A 13,993-nucleotide genomic window follows, 5' to 3' on the forward strand; every position below is an offset into this window, starting at 1 on the left:
AATTGCAGAAGATGAGGAAGATCTTTAACTATGTGGGCTGACATGGTGACTGTCGCAATGGAATTGTGTCACAGATTATGAGGATGGCGCAGGATAGGTCAGTGTTCTTCTCCGTTCTCATAGGCACCTTATGAGTCTTTCTTAACCTCACCTAATAACAATCACAGTGACTTAGTGGTAAGAAAGTTTATTATCAAAGCAAAATCACACAATTAGAATCCACCAGCAGTTTTGTAGCACAAAGATGGGCACCCTCCTCCATGCAATTTACTGCTCGGAAAACTTATTGAAAGTTTAATAATGGGCCAGTTACAAGTCATTTGTACACAACAGCAACAAAGAACAAAATAATTTATCTTATTGTATACGCTGTATACTTACAGGATTGATGAGGAAGAATATTAAATAGATTACAGATTGATTGAAGAACAAACAAATCTCTCTGTGAACAAGTACAGCCAGAACATTCCTTAGACTAGAGACGATGCAATTTGATCTTATATTCTTTGGCCATATTATGAGGAGGATCAGTGCCTCAGCTCGGGTAACTAAGGATTATGAGAATGATGAAGGACTGAGCAGCACTTCACTCTACTGGACGCCAGACCACTAAAAGTTGCAACTGTCTTGATGACACTTAAGATACATATTTTATGAGGACATCAGTCTTTATTATGTTTTTAAATTATGTGTAATAGTTGCCCTGGAGTTAATTCTGACTCATGGTGACCCTGTGTATACTGTGAAGTACTAGACTCTGCAGAGTTTCCACTCATTTCAAGAATAAATGGCCGTATTTTTTTCCATAGTGTCTCTGAATGGATTTTAATTGCTATTCTTTTTCAAATAATAGATGAACTATCAATCCTGTCACTCCTGCATTCCTTGCTATGCATATTATTTCAAAAACAACACCGTGCACCATGATAAAGATTTGGTCTTGCATTTTCTGTCATTTTGAAAGAGAAAATGAAGACCAGAGGATCTAATAAGATTGTTATTGTTGTTTTATTGTCAGTGTTAACCAGTTCATTATAATTCCTAGTAACCCTACACACTAGAGATCTGAACCATGTCTTGTCTTATTCCATCGTCATGATCTCTATCATGCTCAAACTGTTGTGACAGCGCTGTAGCTTTACCAATTAATCTTGTTAAGGATCTTCCTTTCTTTCACTGATTATCTTTCTTCTTATGACATCTTTTTATAAAGTATGTTCCTGCCTAAAGTGAGACAAATTTCACCATTATTTCATGTGAGGAACACCCTGTTTGCACTTCCTCTAAGTTGAACTTGTTCTTTTGACAGATCATGGTATATTAAAAACGGCTTTGCATCTTCACGGATCAAAGACAATGATTCTTCCACAGAACAGTCAATGTAAAAAAGGTATTGTTAAACTTGATATTGGGGTAAGTCTTTTGGTGTAGTTTAGTTCTAATCTCCTACATAATGTTATTTTTATTCCATGGAGACACGGATAATAAAAGAATTAACGATTGGGCAAGTGACAAATCTACCATAGCGACCTCTAGGTTCAATGTAATACCAATACAGATACTAAATTCATTGTTCAAAAAGATAGAAAAGGTAATTTCCAGATCTCATAGGAAAGAAAAGAGACCCAAAGCAAAATTCTTCTGAAAAACAAAAATGACATAAAAGACTTATAATCACAAAACCTGTGCAACAATGAATGAATAGAAACCCTAAGTCTCTGCAAACTTTCATTAAAATTAATTAAAAATACCCCAAGCTAACAAGAACAAAACCCCCAAAACCTACTACAAAGCCTTAATATTCAAAACCAATATTGGTATTGGTACGATGTCAACTATATATTGTTGCTACTATGTGCCACCAAGTCGAGTATGACCCAGAGTGACCCTAAAAACAACCGATCTGAGCATCCTCCTACCCTGTGTCATCTTCACAATCTTTGAAAGGCTTGAGCCCATTGCTACAGTCACTGGGTCAATCCATCTGGTTGAGGGTATTTCTCTTTTCAACTTACCCTCCACTTTTCCAAGCTTAATATCCTTCTCCAAGGAATAATCCCTCCTAAGAGCAGCCCCAAAATATGTGAAATGAAGCTTCATCATGTTTACCTCCAAGGAAGCTCCAACTGCACCTTTTCCATAACCTATTTCTCTGTTCTTTTGACAGTCCAGGAGATATTCAACACTTTTCTCCAACACCCCAGTTTCAGGACATCATTCCCCCCCCCTTCTTCTGTAATCCCTATGTTTGTCTTGCTATTAGATTCAAAGCAAACAACTAAAAAGGTCATAGCCTGAATCAGGCTTTCCTTAGTCATCAAACTGACACTATTGCTCTTCAATAATTTGGAGAAGTCCCTGACTGCAGACTTTCCTAGTGCAATGTGTTTCTTTTCCTTCTGACTGTAGGCTGGTACCAAAAGTGTTGATTGTAGATCCAAATAATTTGAAGTTAACAATTTCAACCTTATGGTTATGATCTTGCCTGGTCCAGCAGTGAGAATTTTTTCTTTTCTTGATAGTGAGGTGCAATCCATATTAAAAGCTATATTCTTCAATCTTTTGTAGAAAGCACTTCAAGTTCTCCTGACTTTCAGCACAAAAGTTGTGTCATCTGTATAGCACGTTATTGATGTTGTTAAGTGCTACTGAGTAAAGTATGACTAATAGGGACCTTATGAACAAAAGACTTGAACCCTGTTCTATAGCTATTACCATTTCTCTATGTTCATAGAGTTTTCACAGTTATGAGGTTTTGGAAGTGGATGCTACTTCTGCTTCCAAACCTAAATCAATCTGGGAGCTCCACCAAACACTGTCCATGACAGGTAACCATTATGACATTTGGCACACCATTGCACAGCATTTAGCATCACAGCAACCCCATGTTACTTTAATACAGCAAATTTACAGACCAATTAACAATCATCCCAAACACAACTAACACAAGGGCCAAGGGCCACAGGCCCCAGGGCCCTACCACCTTTTAAATATAAGGAAAGCCCACCAGTTCCTGGCTGCCTCTAAACCAAAAGACTTCCAGCCCACAGCTCACTGTTAGCTAAGTCCAGCAAATCTAAACAGCTCACAACCAATTGTGAGTGGGGAAAAGAAAAGAGCCAACCAAACAGTCCACACCTGACCTTCATCAAGACTAGAAAAAGAGAAACCATCTTCTAGAATCCCACAACTTCACATATCAGCCTCCAAACCGGAGACTTAGTCATGCCAAACTGCTTTTTAAATACAAGGCTTACCTACCAGGCCCTGGCTGAATCTAAACCAAGAGGCTTTCAGCCCATAGATCATTGTTAGCTAAATGCTCCACATCCAATTAGCTCATACTGAATTATGAATACACACACGCACCCGCACACACACACACGCACACAAACAGTCCACACCTGACCCTCACCTAGAAAAGAGAAATTATTTTTCAGGATATGCTTCACACATGAGTAAATGGAATAAAACTGAGAATCCAGAAATCAACTCACAACTTATGATCAACTGATATTTGACAAGATAACAGACTCCATTAAAAGAGGAAAGGATAGCTTCTTTAACAAATAGTGCTGGCTAAAATAGACACCTAAATGCAGAAAACTGAAACAGGATCTACAGCTCACACCATAATAAAAACCCAACTCAAATAGATCAAGGACCTAGGGATAAACCACAAAACCATAAAAAACAAAAGGGGAAAAACTCTCCAACATGGTGAAGTGAAAGGCTGTAGGTTGGGAGGTGGGGGGAATGGCAATGACTTTCCAGATAAGGGTCTCATATCAAACTTTACGAAATATTACCGGGCCTCCATAAGAAAAAGCCTGAGGACCCAATCACAAAATAAGCAAGGACATATGAAAAAACTTTTCACAAATGAGGACAAATGAATAACTAAGAAATACATGAAGTGATTTTCACAATCACTAGCAATCAGAGAAATGCAAATTAAAACAATAATAAGATACCATCTTTCTATAGTAGCAATGGCATAGTTTAACATGACAGCAAGCAATAAATATTGAAGAGTATGTGGAGATATTGGAACCCTAATGCACTGCTGATGGGATTGTAAATTGGCACAGCTGCTATTGAAGGCAGTTTGTAGTTTCCTGAAAGTGCTGACCACAAAAATTCCTTATATCCCAGTTATTTCATTGCTAGAAAAATACCTCAGGGAAGTCAGAACTGAGACAAGAACAGAGATAGGTACACTTACATTCACAGCAGTATTATTCAATTGTTGTTGTTGTTGTTATATGCCATCGAGTCACCTGCGAGTCATAGCGACCCTATATATAAGATTCCTAAATGCCGTTCTATCCTGTGCCAACCTAGCCTTCTCAAACGCACTCAATAGCAATGAAATCAAAGATCTCCATTAATGAATGGATTGTGAAATTGTGGTAGATTGATACTGTAAAATACTATGCACCACTAAGGAACAATGATGATGAAAACTACTATAATATGAAAGAGTATTCACCTCACATACTTTGGGTATATTGCCAGGAAAGGCTGTTCCTTGGAGAGGAACATCATGTTTGCAAAGGTGGAGGGTCAACAAAGGGGAGGAATACCCTAAATAAGTAGGATTGACATAGTGACTACAGTTGTTGGTTAAGATATGAGCTAGAAATGAGGAGGATGGCACAGGGTACAGGACAGGACAGGGTTTAGCTCTGTTGTTCACAGGGTAGCAATAAGATGTACTCCACTTGATGTCACCTAACAACAACAATAATATTCTGGCACCATCTTATTTGGTAGCTTTCTGTGTATGACCACTGTGCTCCTTTTAGCAACATTATGGAGGAGAGTGCTTCCATCCTTCTGCTCTTGCTCCTCCATGCTACTTTCCTAACACAAATGTGTTTGGAGTGTGGGTTATAGTCTCAGGAATATGGAGCCTCTGAGCCTGACCTGCTCGGAATGTAGGAATAGTCGCAGATCCTTCTCACTCATTTAACCCAATATGTTGCGTGGATTTATCCTCAGTGGGTTGTAACATGAAATGGCTTGGGGAGCACTCTAGCAATATTTCTCCAAAGTAGAATACACCACAGTAATAAACCTCAAAAGACCTAGGCAGTTATCCCTAGTGAGATCCCATGACAACACATACTTATTCAAATGATTGGTATATTATCTTGCTTTCACACAGCTTATGGCTTTGTACTTCAGGAACAAGGAAAACAATTTAGCATCACAGCAACCCCATGGGACTGCCTCTTCATTGCTTTTCCTGCTGCCTTGTTAGGTGTCTTTGAGGTAATTTTGATTCACAGTGACCTCACGTGAGAGAGTAGAACTACTCCATAGGATAGTCCATAATAGTTTTAAATAATGTACTTGACTGTCTGGAAGCATGTCAGGAATTTGAATTTAGACCTGTGGACTAGGTATAAGTCAGGGTAGGAATGGAAAGAGAAGCTTGAATTTATGAAGAGGCTAAGTTATAGATTTGTTTTAAGAGGCCAGTCTTATTGTTTTCCAGTAACAACAGTGACAAAGTGTGTGCTGCTACAGCCTAGTTCTAGAAAAGGTAATGCCTTCTGTTACTAATAACGGGTTTGTACATAAGCCCTATTTTGAAATTATGTCATAATTATTGTTCCAGCCCCATACTTTTGACCAAATGAGTTTTTTTAAATAGGAGGCTGAATACAGTCAACTCACACCCTCTTTTGTTTTGTTTTGCTTTGTTTTTTGGTTTTGGAATTTTTTTTTAATAGTTGTCCATTTTATTTTCCTTCTTTTTTCAGGTGATCTATGTATTACATTATAATTAAGAACACACAACATTGACATATTTTCAAATTCCTTATGTTATTTATGTTCCAAAATGTATAACATGGATGGTTATTGCTTTTTTATGAAATGAAGAGTCTCTAAAGGAGTTAGAGATATGTCCAAGGTCACAGATTTTTGGTCCAACATTCTTCTAAGTAACAGCACTGGTAGGTCTATTTACTGCACAGAGGTAACTCATGGTTGTTATGATGCTAATTCCTGTGACACTGATGTGTCAAATGCAATAATTGTTACCCATGGTGGACACTGTTTTGTGGAGTGCCCCAATTAAAACAAGCTAGGAGGTAGGAGTGGCATCCACTTCTGAAATAGCTTCCTCTGACAGCAGACTTTCCCAATGTTACATATCTTTTGATTCTTGATTTCTGATACCAACGGTGTTGATTATTGACCCAATTAAGGTAAAGTAATTGACAACGGCAACATTTTCTCTTCCTATCTTGATATTGCCTATTAATTTAGCACAGAGCATTTTTGATTGCTTGATGAAGGCTGCAGTCTTTGATCTTCTGGAGCAAATTATTCAAGTCAGTTTATATTTTAAGTTAAAAATACTGCTCCATGCCAATCTCATTTCATGGTCCCAAGGTCAATCTGATTTCTTTGAGTATCTCCAAAATTCCACATTTACAATAAAACTATTCAGACCTTCCTTTTAAGTTAATGAACTTTGTTTCATTGCAATGTCTTTGTCAAGTTATAGTATTGTACAAAATAAGTTTGGAAAGGAAAACTTCTCCATTAGGTTGTTCTTATGAGTTCTTGCTAGTTATTTTTCGTTATATTCTTTTACTATGACTTTTGTGAAAAATCTTACTCTGATTTGCTTTTGAAAATAAATCTTACTATGATTTGAGGTTATTTTTTGTCTCTACCTTGGACACATTTCTGGAGGCATACGTCACAGCAATTGTACTACTAATCTTACTCTGACTCTTGACCTTTGGACATCTAGTTAAGAATTACCAGTCTCTGGAGAAGGATGTCATGCTTAGCAAGGATCAGAAAAAAGGAAAGAAAGAGAGAAAGAAAGAAGTAAAGAAAGAAATAGATGCCCTCCAATGCAATGGATTGACACAGTGACCATAGGAAAAACGTAGCAGAGATTGTGAGTATTGAAATACATGGAGATATATTCCAACAACATAAGTTAGAAAATGCATTCATGAAGTATTTTCAATATATTGGTTTTTTCTAACTTCACCTATAGTGTCAATAAAAATCTAGTTAAGATTATACATTATTTTGTGGATGTTGATAAACTGCTTCTAATATTTCATTCTGTTGTGTATGAGATCACCGAATTTTTTGTAGAATAACTAAAAATGGTCACTATATTTATTTCTGTGACTCAACTTTATCTAGTATTTAGAAGATAACAGAATAAAATGTAAACATGTTTTATTTGGACAATGATATTTTCAATGTCATGATACATAAGAGAAAAAAGAAAGTTGAAATTCAATTAATTTTTACCAATTTTACTCATAGAAAATAGTTACAAAATTATTTTTAATAAGATATTCTTGTCTGAAGCATACCACCCACTGCTATAGAATCAGTTATATCCTCTGAACGTCTAAGGCTGTAAATCTTAACATAGACTGCCCATCTTTTTTCTAGAGCACTTAGTGAATGTGAACCACTGACCTTTCTGTCAGTAGCAGAGCATATAAAACAATACACCTAAAAAAAAACACACAACAACAATACACCTACAATGTTCTTACTATTCAGTAAAAAATCAAATAAAACAATAACAACATCGGGAAAAAACCTGAACAGCCATCTCATAAAAAAAAAAAATAGATTAATTACTGCTATGTGAAAATTTACTCAAAATCGTATGCCTTTCTTATTGCCATTGAATCACAACAAACTCATAGCTTGTGACTTTTGAGGCTGAAGATATTCATCTTTCTCTCAAGCAGTCACTGTGGATTCAAAGCATCAGATAGGTTAAGCCTTTAGGGCCAGTAACACAACAGAATTCAACTTTCTACATATGTGTCATATGACCTCCATAATAAGCCATTAAGGATTGCAAATAATGAAATGCCACCAAACATCCATTTGAAAGGACAAAGTTTGAAACTCTGGTAACATCAAGCACTCTTCTAATAATAAGGGCTTTTTGTTTTCTTGATGTTGATAAATAAACCATATTGAAGGCACCTCCATATCTAGAAAACAAAAATCCCCCTAAATGGAGCAACAACAACAAAAATGAAAATACATGGAGAAAAGATTTAAATTGTACAAAGGTTCAACAAATTTTCATGACTAGATCAATAAACAACTTCAAATAAATGGCTGATCAACAATTAATGACCATGGATTCAGAAATTATTTATTTCAACAGGAAAAATCTGATGCAGAAGTTGTCTGTAAAGTGCCTACATGTGAAATTATAACTTGAGGACTATAATGTGGCTGGCCAAGCCATTGTAATTCCTTTCAATCACTTCAAAACCTAAACAATGAATAAAGAAGTGAGAAGAAAATTCAATACATTTGAATTTTGATGCTGATAAATAATATAGAATACACCATTGTTACCAAAAGAACAACAACAAAAATCTGTCTTAGAAGAAATATAGCCAGAATAATCCCTAGAACGAAGGATGGAGAAACCTCTTCTCTTGTCCTTTGGGCTAGTTAACAGACGAGACTAGCCTCTGGATAAAGGATTCATTCTCAGTGGAGCAACGAGTCAGCAGGAAAGATCAACTCAAGTTGGCTTGACTCAGTTGCAATAAAGAAAGAGCTCAAACAGTAGCAGTAATGTTGAAGTCAGCACAGGCCTGGGTAATGCTCTGTTCTGTAGTATATAGGGACACTATGAATAGGAATCCATTCTATAGCACAAGCAACAATTAAATCAACCGGAGATTAAATAGTTATAAGTGTTTTAACAAAGGTTTAAGACACCCTGATGCTGAAATGGTTAAGTGTTCTGCTACTAACCAAATGGTTGGTATTAGAATTCACCAGCCTTCTGCAGGAGATTCAGCATGAAAATCGGCTTCTTTAAAGAAAATAGTCTCATAAACCCTACTAGGTGGTTCTACTATCATTCTCTTACAAGTCAGAGTCAACTCAATAGCATTCAACAATACAAGAGAGATCCACTTTGAACATAAAATGAATACTTGAAAGAGTATTAAATAAAGCATAAAAAATATCTTGATTTTATATTGATTCTATATTGGCATAAAGGAATTTTGGGTGCGTTGAATCATATAAAATATTTTTAAACAAATAACATTCTAATAAAAAGAAATAATAAAACTCAACAATTAAGGCAACAAAGACAGAATCCCGATGAGTCGGACTGCCTGCACCTCCGTGCTCTAACACTCGTTTTCTTGTCTGCAGCACCCTTCACTTTCCTGGGTGACGAGAACCGGCCACCAGGTGGCCTAGTGGCAAGTGCAATCCTGAAAGCACATGGTTTGAGGCCCCCAGATGCTTCGTGGGAGAAGGATGGGCAGTCTGCTCCCTTATGATTAACTGTCTCTGAAAACCTGCCCGAGGATCAGATATGAGTTTGTTCTGACTCTATGGTATCCTACAACAACAGCTATTACGAAGATTCATGCGTGAGAAATCTTTGACTCCAGTGGGAATTCTGCCGTTGAGGTTGAACTTTACACACAAAAGGTGTCTGTAGAGTTGGTGTTCCCAGTAGTGCTTCAACTAGTATCTATGAGGCCCTGGAGGTCTGGGACAATAAGACCAGATATCTAGGGAAAGATGTCTCAAAGACTGCTGAGAACATTTATAAAACTATTGAACCTGTCTTGGTTAGCAAGAAACTGCATGTTGTAGAACAAAGGAAGACTGATAAGCTGATAATTGAGATGGATAGAACTGAGAAGAAATCAAAATTAGGTGCAAATGCCATTCTGGCATGCTCTTTGCTGTATGCAAGGCTGGAACAGTTGAGAAAGGGGACCCCTCTGTACCAGCTCATTGCTGACTTGGCTGGAAATTCTGAAATCAAACTCCCAGTACCTGCTTTCAGTATGATCACTGGAGGCTCTCATGCTGGCAACAAGCTGTCCATGCAGTTCATGTTCCTCCCCATGGCAGCAGCAAGCTTCTAGGAAGCTATTGTGCATTGGTGGTGAAGTTTTTGCCACAACCTGAAGAATGTCATCAAAGACAAGTATGGTAAGAGTGCCACCAATGTGGAGGATGGAGGTGGCTTTGTCCCCAGCCTGGAACATAAAGAAGCCTTGGAACTGCTAAAGAATGCAATTGAGAAAGTTGGCTACACTGGCAAGGTGGTGGTCATTGGTTGTGGGCATTGCTGCATAAGTTCTTCCACTCTGTGGAGTATGACCTGGACTTCAAGCCTTCTGATGACCCCAGCAAGTCCATCTCACCTGACCAGCTGGCAGGCCTGTCCAAGTCATTAATAAAAGACCACCGAGTGTTGTCAATCATAGATTCCTTTGATCAAAATGACTGAGGTATCTGGACAAAGTTCACTGCAAGTTCAGGGACCCAGGTGGTAGAAAACAACCCCACCATGATCAACCCAAAGAGATTTCCCACAGATGTCAATGAGAAGTCTTGCAACTGTCTTCTGCTCAAAGTGAACCAGAGCAGCTCTGAGTCTCTTCAGGTGTGGAAGCTGGCCTAGTCCAGTGGGTGGAGTATCATCTTGGTTCACCATTCTGGAGAAACCGAAGATACATTCATTGTGGACATGGTAGTGGGGCTCTGTACTGGCCACATCAATACAGATGTACCTTGTTGATCTGAATGCGTGGTCCAGGACAACTAGATCAATAGAAGTGAAGAGGAGCTGGGACAGCAAGGCTCAGTTGGCCAGGCAGAATTCAAGAAATCACCTCACCAACTAAGCTCTAGCAGCCTTGTGGGCTAATTAGATCTCTGCGCCTAATGCAAATGCAGCTCCAGGTATCAGACTAATATAGCAGGGCCTCTGGTAGTAACTCCCTTTAGAAATCCTGGTCACATTCTTACTGCTCCCAGAATCAGCCTTGAAAACCCTAGATCTGTGATCATGTGAGTGGCTAGAATCATTGTATTTCTCACTGTGGTTACCTTTAAGTCACAGGCCATGTGTGGCACAATGTGATCCCCACTGTGTTGACAGATAGCATCCTCAGTGGCTTTTTGTGCAAAATAGAAAACATCAGCATCACCTAAAACAAACAACCCCCCCAAAAAAACAACTAAAAACTCAATATCTGAGTAAACTTAACAAAAAACTCTAATGTCATCTTGTTGTTCTTGTTGTTCTTGTTGTTAAGTGCCATCAAGTCATAGATTACTCATAGTGACCTTAACACTTGTATAATTTTCATCATTTCTTCAGGGTCACAGGGTTTCTGGAGGCAAGCTATTTCAGAAGTGGATGCCACTCCTATTTCCAAGCGTGTTTAATTGGGGAGCTTCACCAAACTGTCCACCATTATTGCATTTGGCACATTCGTGTTATAGTGTTTAGTATCACCACAGCCTTGAGTTCAGCAGGTGTATAGACCAGTGTTTTACCACCTAGAAGAATGTTTGACCTAAAACAATTAAAATCAGGCCTGAGGGCCATAGATTACAATCACGCATATTTGGTTTGGTAGCATCAACAACAAAGTCATCTTTGAACAACAAAGAAAATCTGTACATTACTAACAGAAACATTGCAAAAATGTTGAAAATAATTTGTCATTGGAAAATTGAAAATAAAACCATTGAGATAGAAGATACATACTTTATGTCCAATTATACGACGCACCAAAAAAACAAAATTTTAGATTTAATAATATTGGTTGGGAGTTGTTTGAGGAAGGTGGATAATAGATTAGGCCATCTTTAGAGCACTTAAACTATTTTATTGTATCATACTTCTTGAGTGTGTTAAAGTATATAGAAATCTGTATCATAGATTGTGGGTCTCTATGCATGCAAACCTATTTCAGCAAAAAAATACAAAGTAGAGAATTAGTACTTCTCCGCATTAGAAGGAGGCAGAAGGTCGGATACTAATCGAAATCATTCTGGAGATCGAGTGAGTTTGGAAGCAATAGGGATAGGGCATAAGTCCTGTTATTATACAGAAAGTTAATTTTGCCTGAATGTGGTCTTGCTCTAATTTCCTGAGAAGATGACTCAAAATTCTTGAACTTTCTTAAGCATCCAGACCATACCTAAGGATTTCAACTTGTGATTATGGACTTGTCATACCAAAATCCTACTGTGAAGACAATTAACATAGTTATTATTGTTGTTAGGTGCCTTTGTGTGGAAAATGACTCATAGCTATCCTATGAATAACAGAACTGAATCTGGTCCTATTCTGTTCCATCCTCATTATCTCTAACACACTTGAGCCTAATGCTACAATCACTGTGTCAATTCACCTCAATGGGATCTCCCTTTCTTTCACTGACCCTCCACCTTTTCAAGCATGATGTACCTTTCCAAGGAATACCTTTTTCTCGCAATGTGTACAAAGTGTGAGAGATGAAGTTTGTCATGCTTGTTTTCAAGGAGAATTTTCACTCTACCCTCTCCAAGACATGCCTGGTTTGTTTGTCTGTTTATTTGTTTGTTGGGCAGGTCATTGGATGTATTCAGTACGTTAACACCACAGCTCTGTCATCCTTGTCTATTGTCTAGCTTCTTTCTGTCATCCTTGTCTATTGTTCAGCTTTCAGAGTCATAGCAAGTAATTAAACAGACCATGGCCTGAATCAGGTGCACTTTACACGTTCAAAATGGCATTATTGTTCTTAGGTCCTTTGGAGTGATTCTTAATAGCTAACTTGCCCAATGTAATACGTTCCCTGATCTCCTTACTGCTGGTACCATAGATGATTTTGTTTGTGGATCCAAGTAAGAGGAAATTGTTAACAATTTCAATCTTTCTCCATCCATCGTAATAACTGCTTTATTGATCCAGTGGTGAGGATTTTTTTTTTAAGGATTAAGCTGTTGGTTTTTTTTTTAATGAAAACCATTTTCTTTTTCAGTGAAAGGACAAGACACCAACTGGGAGATTATCCTCAAAAATCTAATTCTTAATAAGAATCGAATATCCTGTGTAACATTGACTGAACTTTTTTTTTTTAAGTGAGCTGGAGAAGGGGTAAGGGGGGAAATATGCAACAATGAATGAATTAAAATCTAACTTTTTAGTATTTTTTAAATTAATTTTAATAAAAATTTATAGAGACTAGATTTCCAATCATTCATCATTGCAATTTTCTCCCTGCCCAACCTCTCCCACCCCACTGCACTCTTCTCTTTGAAAAGTAAAAGAAAAATTATTTCATTGCTATGCAATCCCTCCTCCTGAGTTCACTCCATTTTGAAGCTTTCATTCTGACTCCTGTCAGTACAATAATACTGTTTAAACAGTCTCTCCCTCATCTGTTTCAATGAGTATACTTAATTTATCCCATCTTTCTCAGTCTCCCCCAACCCAGATGTCAGTCCTGTTTTACAACAGTGGCACTGTGTAATATTTGTCCTGTTATGACTAAGATACTTAACTCAGCATAATGTCCTCCAGGGTCACCCATTTTTAATAATATTTCATGAATTCTTTGCTTTTCAATGCAGCATAGTAACCCATCATGTAAATATACCACAGATTCTCTAACCATTCATTTGTTCATGGGCACTTAGGTTGTTTTCAACTCTTTGCTATTGTGAGCAAAGCCTCGATAAATATGGGTGTGCATATATCTGATTGGGTGGTAGTTATAGTTTTTTGGTGTATATTCTCAGTAGTGGAATTTCTGGGTCAAATGGTATTTCTATTTGTGGCTTTTTGAGAAAGTGCAACACTTCCTTCCACAGTGTTGCGCCATTTTACACTCCAACCAACAGTGAATAAGAGTTCCAGTTTCTCCACAACCTCGCCAGTTCTGTTAAATTTTGCTAGTCTTTCTGGAGTGAGATGATATCTCATAGTTGTTTTGATTTGCTCCTCTCTTAGAGCTAGGGATTTGGAACATTTCTTCAAGTGTTTGTTTGCCATCTGAATGTCTTCTTTGGTGAAGTGTCTGTTCATATGCCTGTGCCCATTTTTCAATTGGGTTATTTACCTTTATCTTGTTGTGGTGCTAGAGTATTTTATAAATTCTATATATAAATACCTTATCTGATATATCATTACCAAATATTTTTTCCA

The 13,993-nt window shown here is 37.5% G+C and overlaps 1 pseudogene; it reads left to right on the plus strand.

Moving 5' to 3' along the window:
* Nucleotides 1-10,694, plus strand: part of LOC102847751 — a 117,369-nt pseudogene extending 106,675 nt beyond the window's left edge.
* Nucleotides 10,695-13,993: the final 3,299 nt, after the last annotated feature.

This window comes from Elephantulus edwardii, unplaced genomic scaffold (genome assembly GCF_000299155.1).
Source record: "Elephantulus edwardii isolate Elephantulus edwardi_28Jun2011 unplaced genomic scaffold, EleEdw1.0 scaffold00119, whole genome shotgun sequence".
Taxonomy (NCBI): Eukaryota; Metazoa; Chordata; class Mammalia; order Macroscelidea; family Macroscelididae; genus Elephantulus; species Elephantulus edwardii.